Genomic DNA, 7,093 nt, shown 5'->3' with positions numbered 1-7,093 from the left:
TGGTTGTGAGTCTGCAGGAAAAAGCAGCGTATCGTCATTTTTTAGTCGATTCAGTGAGTGTTGATCATTTCAGCAGTCATTTCCCTCCACTGCACTTTATAAATGGGCCAAATATGCAAGAAATCAAAGCTATTACCTCACAAACAGCAAAGATTACACACAAATAAAAATAAAATACACTGCATTGTAAAAAAGCACATTTACTTTTATCTTTTACACACATATTTTCTTTTTGTGTTATACAATATCTTATATCTAAAAGTGAAATTGATTAGAAACAGTTCACATTACAGGGCTGTTACAAGAAAGAAGCAGAAGAGCATCTCTGAAGCAGACGCAGAAGCCCACACGGCTGCTGCTGCTTCTGCTGCTGCTGGTGGCGTCTTCAGTCTCTTAGTACCAGCTGAGCATTGTTTAAACACCACAGCCTACCTGAGTGCCATGATGACCAAAGTGTCACAAAAAGATGTCACAAAGTTCAGATCATATCAAACTAGAACATCACTGTGAGTTCACTGTGCTCAAATGGACTCCACAGACACCAGATCTCAATCTAACAGAGCATATTTGGGATGTAGTGGAACGGGACACCAGCATCATCCATGTACAGCCAACAAATCTGCAGCTACTGTGATGCTGTCCTGTCAATATGGACTGAGGAGTGTTTTCGGCAACGACTGGACTAGTGTACTTTGTGTTATCACTTATGCAGTCTTGTTTGTGCTATCAAAATGCCCCTCAGAGACACTTTCCTCTGACACTCATCAGAGCAGTGTTGTTCCAAAAAAAATTAGAAGATTTTGATTTTGGGAAACTGCCAAAAACTGAAGTTGTCATCAGGCATTGTGAACTACTACTTTCTACACTGAGGACCATGTTGAGACTACAATTTGAGTTTCAAACCTAGATAGGCGTAGACGCTTGACTAGCTAACTATATAACTTGTTAATGGGATTTCAAATCCACAAAAACAACTGGAAGGAGTTTTTTTCTTTTTGCTTGTAGCTATAGATAAAACGCTGCATGTTTACAGTGTGGAAGGGATGGTTTGGCTTTTGTGTGACTGTGTAGATACCAGAAAATATTTAGGATTTAGGATGAACCATTCTGTTAATCATTAGGTGTGACCTGGGGTTTATCTGAGGCTTTGGACGTCCAACCCCAGGATACTCTGAGTTTGAAGCGCTTCTTTTCCTTTATTGTGTGAATCTAACACACAGAGTTGCAACTTTTTTGGGAGAATGCCTGCTGACTTTTACTGGAGTAAAATGCACTTTGCTTTCAAATAATCATCCTCATCTTTCGCCATTTAAATTTCTCCATGCTGAGTCAACGCGCCTCCAGGCATGATTTAGTCTTCTGTCATCTTTTTGTGTTTGCTCGAATTTAATGTGAGAGTCAGATTATAACACACTGACAGCTCTATTCGACGTCAGGCCGCTTTTGTGTCATTTGTTTGGGGAAGCAGACGTGCAGGTAAACGTGCCACCTGATCGTGCCGGGGAATTTATTTTAATTTAATCACCCCTGGAATTCAACTCACGTCGAAAACATGTCACACAAACTTTTGTTTTGAAGTCATACTGTCCATCTAAGAACAAGATTCATTTGCAGACTAAAACCCTTGTAACATAAAGTTCTGACAGCAGTTTTCACATTTTTCTTGGTTGTCAGACAATTTCAGGAAAAATCTTCTGCTGATGTTAAAACCAGGAAAAAAAAATAATCAAAAACCTCCCCCATTCTCTTTCCTACTGGCTCCTCCATGTTTTATCAACCTGTCTGCTTGTACATGGCACCGGAAGAGAGGCTGTGCAGCCGCTGGCTGAGATCACAACACCGTGTGTGTGTTTGTGAGCAGCAGGGATATTTCAGTTAACCACAAAAGATCCAGTCGTGATATGAGCACACAAATCATTCACTGGAAGGAAAAAAAGGACCTTTAGCTAAAGAAAAAATGTCTCTATCCCCTCCATAAACATTTGAGCTGCAGTGTAAAGTGTTAATGATATACATAATAATCAGCCACAGAGCTCATTCTTCTGCAGATAAGGCTAAACTATCGACATGTTTGTGTTTTGAATTAGGTTCTGAATACAACTCTGCCCCTTAAACAAAGCATTTTTAAAGCCAATATTATCGGCACTTCATCCTGTTTTGGTAAAAGTCGACCTTTTGCTTTTATTGACTGGGAGGATGGCTGAGATGAAAGCAATTCAGCCTCCTTTCTTTCTTTCTTTCTGCCCTGAACTTTTCCCTCCCGGCTTCACAGAGTGATAAATGTTGGACTGTTCTGTGATTTCCAAACACATTTTTAAAAATTTTCTCAATTATTTTGCTTTGCTCAGGGAATTCCTGCACTTTTCGTGCATAAAATAACGAGAGTGCTGATGTTGGAAAAGAAATGAATCTTATCACGCATCCCTGCGTTACTGTTATGCTGTGTCAAGATTTTTCCTTTGAATATATTTGTGTTTATCCCAAAATGCTAACTGAGCATGTTTGCTTTTTTATTTTCTTGCAGTTCCTTTAGCAGATGAGTTTGGCGTTAGAGCAAAGGCACATTTTACTTGGAGCAGCAATTAAAACTCAATTAGCACTCTATCATCTTCTGTAATTAAAGTGATTAAAGTATTTACTTCTTCATAAGTACAAACGTTTGAATAGTCGCCATCGATACTTTATTCCTTTGTAATTAAAAGTCATTTATTAAAATGTGTTACCCTTCCATTATACATTTCCTATCATTAGCATCATTTTCGCCCTCAGTCAGTCTTTAGCTAGTTAGTTAGTTGATATATAATGAAAGTAAATTAGGGATTATGCAGTCAAAGCAAATCTAAAGGGAAAGTGCTATCTGTTTTCATATTCCAGGCATACATTATCTACACGATTGCGATTCACAGACATGAATAAAGGTCTAATTTACATAAATTGAAAAGTGCAGCTGGAGCCCTGAGATTGTGCATAATGACTCATAATGATATTTACACATATGATGTCTGGTTTTACATCCAGTGCTAATTCACAGTTCACTCTCAGTGTATTTAGTGGAACATGTATGTCGCATTTCCACTCTGGGATGAAAATCCAAATGAGAGCAGGCTGAATTCAGTCACTCTATCAGATTAACAGTCACTGAAAGTGTATCAGCAATTTGAGAAGGATGCAAGTCAAGGCACCCCAGAGAGGATTTACTGCTTTATTTTCTCCACTCGAGCTGTTGTGTAACGCTTTGTCTTACTAAAGCAGCCATTAGGTTAATTGACACTTCTTGACTAAGAGAGAAAACTCTTGCCTGCAGCAGCGTCTGTTTCCTGCTGGTGGATTGTTGTTGTTGTTGGCTTTTTTTTTTTTTGCTCTGCCTTTCAACAAGGACACCTTCCTGGGGAATCGCAGTTGTTGTATTTTGTGCATCTTTGTTGTGACGAGTATCAGGAGTGAGGTGTATATCAGAGGCTGTTGAGACAGATGCAGTGATACTGATACTGCTGCTGTCATGCACAAGCTTTTTCTTTTTCTTTCTGTGTGTGTGTGTGTCTTGTTCAGGAGTGTCATTGAGCTATTATTAGACTTTACAACCACCTGACAACGGCACTCGCACAAAGACAGGCAGAAAGACACTGCGCCCTCATTTTTTAAAGCGCATTATAGCCACATTTGCAAGTGCTGAGGTGTCATTGTAATTATGAGATGTTGTTTTCAGAAGCAACAAATATGAGGAGGTCATTAATTTTGCATGTAAGCTCGGTGAGATCTGTGACATAACATAGCATAACTGCTCCAGCAGACTGTATTTCCTTAAATTTGATAAGACTAAGGAGATGAGGGAATAGTACCTTGATGCCTCTATGGGTGCTTTGCATGTGTCATAAGATCCATTCATCTATTTTCTTCTGCTTATCCTTGTCAGGGTCGCGTGGGACACCGGAGCCTATCCCAGCTACCACAGGGCGAGAGGCGCAGGGCTAACTCAGACAGACAGACGTCACAGTCACGTACACACCTATGGGTAATTTAGAATCATTAATTAACCTAACCTCATTAACTGCATAGAAGAGAACCCACGCAAACACGGGGAGAACACGCAAACTCCACACAGAAAACTCAGGACCTTCTTGGTGTGAGGCAACAGAGATAATTATGCCACCGTGCTGAACTGAAGAAAGCAGAGGTGGGCTGATCAATCCAAAGATAATATCGATAAGAATGCTGGTATTGGTATTGGATCGATACTAATGCAATAGGATCGATACTTTGTTGCCTCTTACTTCAGTATGTAGCCCACTTCATTGTGTTGAACCTTTTTTTTATTATTATTATTTTACTAAAAAAGAAGAAATAGTTTTGAAATATGTGAAAATTTTTTAGTGTTTTTCATTAATACAACAAAGCACACTTTGACATTTAAGTTAATACAACTAATTATTGTGAAAAGTAAAAATCTGTGAATTACTGAGTTGCAAATTGATGATGGTTCATCTCAAACCATGACACATAAGCCTTTATAGGTAAAAAAAAGTATCGGTATTAGTACTGGTATTGGTGATACTTGGTATCTAAACTATACCAAAAGTATAAGTATCCCACAGTACCCGCAGACAGGCTTCAGCTCTGCAACACTGTTTTTAGTTAGGAATTTATTCCAGTGTGTTTGTTTTTGCCTAGAAAGGATAACTGGCATATTCATTAGGATGTTGGTTTTTTTACATATGGGTTAATATTAGTTTGTTATATGGGATTTCACTACCGTATTTTCTACCATAGTTATTTACAGAAATCGGCACAGCGGTATGACAAGGATGAGAAATGTCTTAATTTGTGACATAGATTCACCGAGGTTGATTTTAGCGAGACTGACAGGTTATTGATCAGAGATGCTCTTCTGTTCTTCAGCCGGTGTGGTCTTCTGCTGCTGTAGCCCATCTGCTGCTCTTCTGCATAGCTTGGTTGTGAAAAAAAATGCTAATTTGATTTTTTGTTGCCTTCCTATCTGCTCGAAGCAGTCTTGCCATTCTCCTCTAATTGTTAATTGTTAATTTATTTCAAACATGTAAACAATATACAAGTACATGTAGTAAAGAAATTAAGAGAGAAAAAAATACTATACAAAAGTCAATACATTTCAATATTGCTACCGTTTTGATTCATTTACATGTTGAAAGGGAGTGGGAAGAATATGCCTGGTCCTCTGACATCAACCAGGCATTTTCACCCAGAGAACTGATGCTAACTGAATATTTTCTCTTTTTCAGACCATTTTCTGTAAACCCTGATGGCTGCGAGGGAAAATCCCAGTAGATCAGACCAGCCTGTCTGCCACAACAACCATGCCACATTCAAAGTCACTTAAATCATTTTTTTTCTCTCGGTTTGAACTTCCAAAAGTTAACTTGACCATGTCTGCTTGCTTAAATTCCATGGATTACTGTCAGGCGATTGGATGATTTAACATTTGGGTTAATGACTAGTTAAACAGCTGTACCTAATGAAGTGAGTATATATAGCTCTGCTTAGTCGTTTTAGCTCAACTTGGACATTTGAGAGTTACATGATGTCAAGAACACAAGCACTCGTGTGCTACGTCCAGAAATCCAGGAAAGCTATTATTCAAGTCTTTGTTAGAAACCCAAGAGAGAGGACCACATCAGTCAGCTAGCACCAGCTCCCTGTGTGTCAGTAAAGTGACTTTTATATTCTTTTGTTGGTTTATAAGGGACTGAATCTACTTCACTTTTCATATGTCATATATCAGGAATGAAAGTCTTAGAAAACTTGAGGTCTGATTGAACTCTCACTTCTATTAATGTGGTGAAGTGAAGAACTTTGAATTGTGCTGCTTTTGAAAGCCTCTATTATACAAAAGAAAAAGAAAAATCTCATTGTACATTTTGTCCTTAACTCAGCAGCATTTGCTGTTAGAGAGCCTTATAGACGTCCTCATGTAACATTAGGAATAAGCATGCTTATTTGACTTCAAAAGGCAAAAAATCTTCTGTGATTTATTTATTGTTTTAATACAGTAAAAATATTAAGTAGCACTTAGAAGCACATTTTACAAACTCTCAGTGGTTCTGTGGTACTCAAACTGTGAGAGCTAAAATCTAACGGCTAAACTAAGCCTCTAGTCCACTGTGCAAATCAAAATATGGAAAGTCTCTGTTCTCATGTGGTACCATTAATTTCTCGTGTCTATATAAAGCATCTCGCCGGGCGAGGACTTAGTACAATATTGGGAATGTGTGCTGAGCCATGAATATAAACTGGCAGCTGAGCTCGAGCTTTTATTTTAACGGTGCCTCAACACTTAAATTAGAATTTTTAAAAAGCCTATCTGAAAGATAAAACCGTGATTACACACACACACACACACACACACACACACACACACTCCATCAATTCCATGTTTTCAGCCCTTGCATATCTTGTTCCAGTAGCCTACTTCTAGACCTCATTAAGCCAGGTGACATCTGAGCCGGTGTGGTAAGTGCAGCAATTTATTGAAATATGTGCAAACATGACTAGAAATACAGTATACAGGGCAAAAACAGTTTGTACAATTCTAAAAAGCTTGAAAATCAATATTTTGTTTGACCAGCACAGCCTGAACTCTCATGATCCTGCATGTTTTTCTATCCAGCTATGCTATTACTGCATTGGCTGTTTGTTTGGGATCATTGTCATGCTGAAAAAAGAAGTTGTGGCCAACAGCATTGGGTCACATTACATTTTTCAGTGGCGCAGTTACTGCACTAAATTCATTAATAAATTACCGTTGCAATTGTGTCGTTACTTGCGGGAGGAAGACCGATATGGACATTACTTTTATGTTTATTGTTTGAAAGGACAAGAGTACGATAAAGCTGAAACTACATCCACGGCAGAATCAGTCGCATTCTGCTGATAACACAACTTCAGCTCTTTGCAAGTATCTGCACAGACAGCATGCTAACACAAAGCTAGCCAAAACCCCAAAGTGACATTAAAGCTGAATGCGTGCTGACCCCCAGCCCAGCAGCCAGAGCCTGAGCTTCAGCAGGTAACAAAGGCAGTGATGAGCCGTCAGCCTTGTAGCTTCTGTTTCTACTTGTTC

Source organism: Oreochromis niloticus, linkage group LG7 (genome assembly GCF_001858045.2).
Source record: "Oreochromis niloticus isolate F11D_XX linkage group LG7, O_niloticus_UMD_NMBU, whole genome shotgun sequence".
Lineage (NCBI taxonomy): Eukaryota > Metazoa > Chordata > Actinopteri > Cichliformes > Cichlidae > Oreochromis > Oreochromis niloticus.
Note: the sequence above shows the minus strand (reverse complement) of the source record.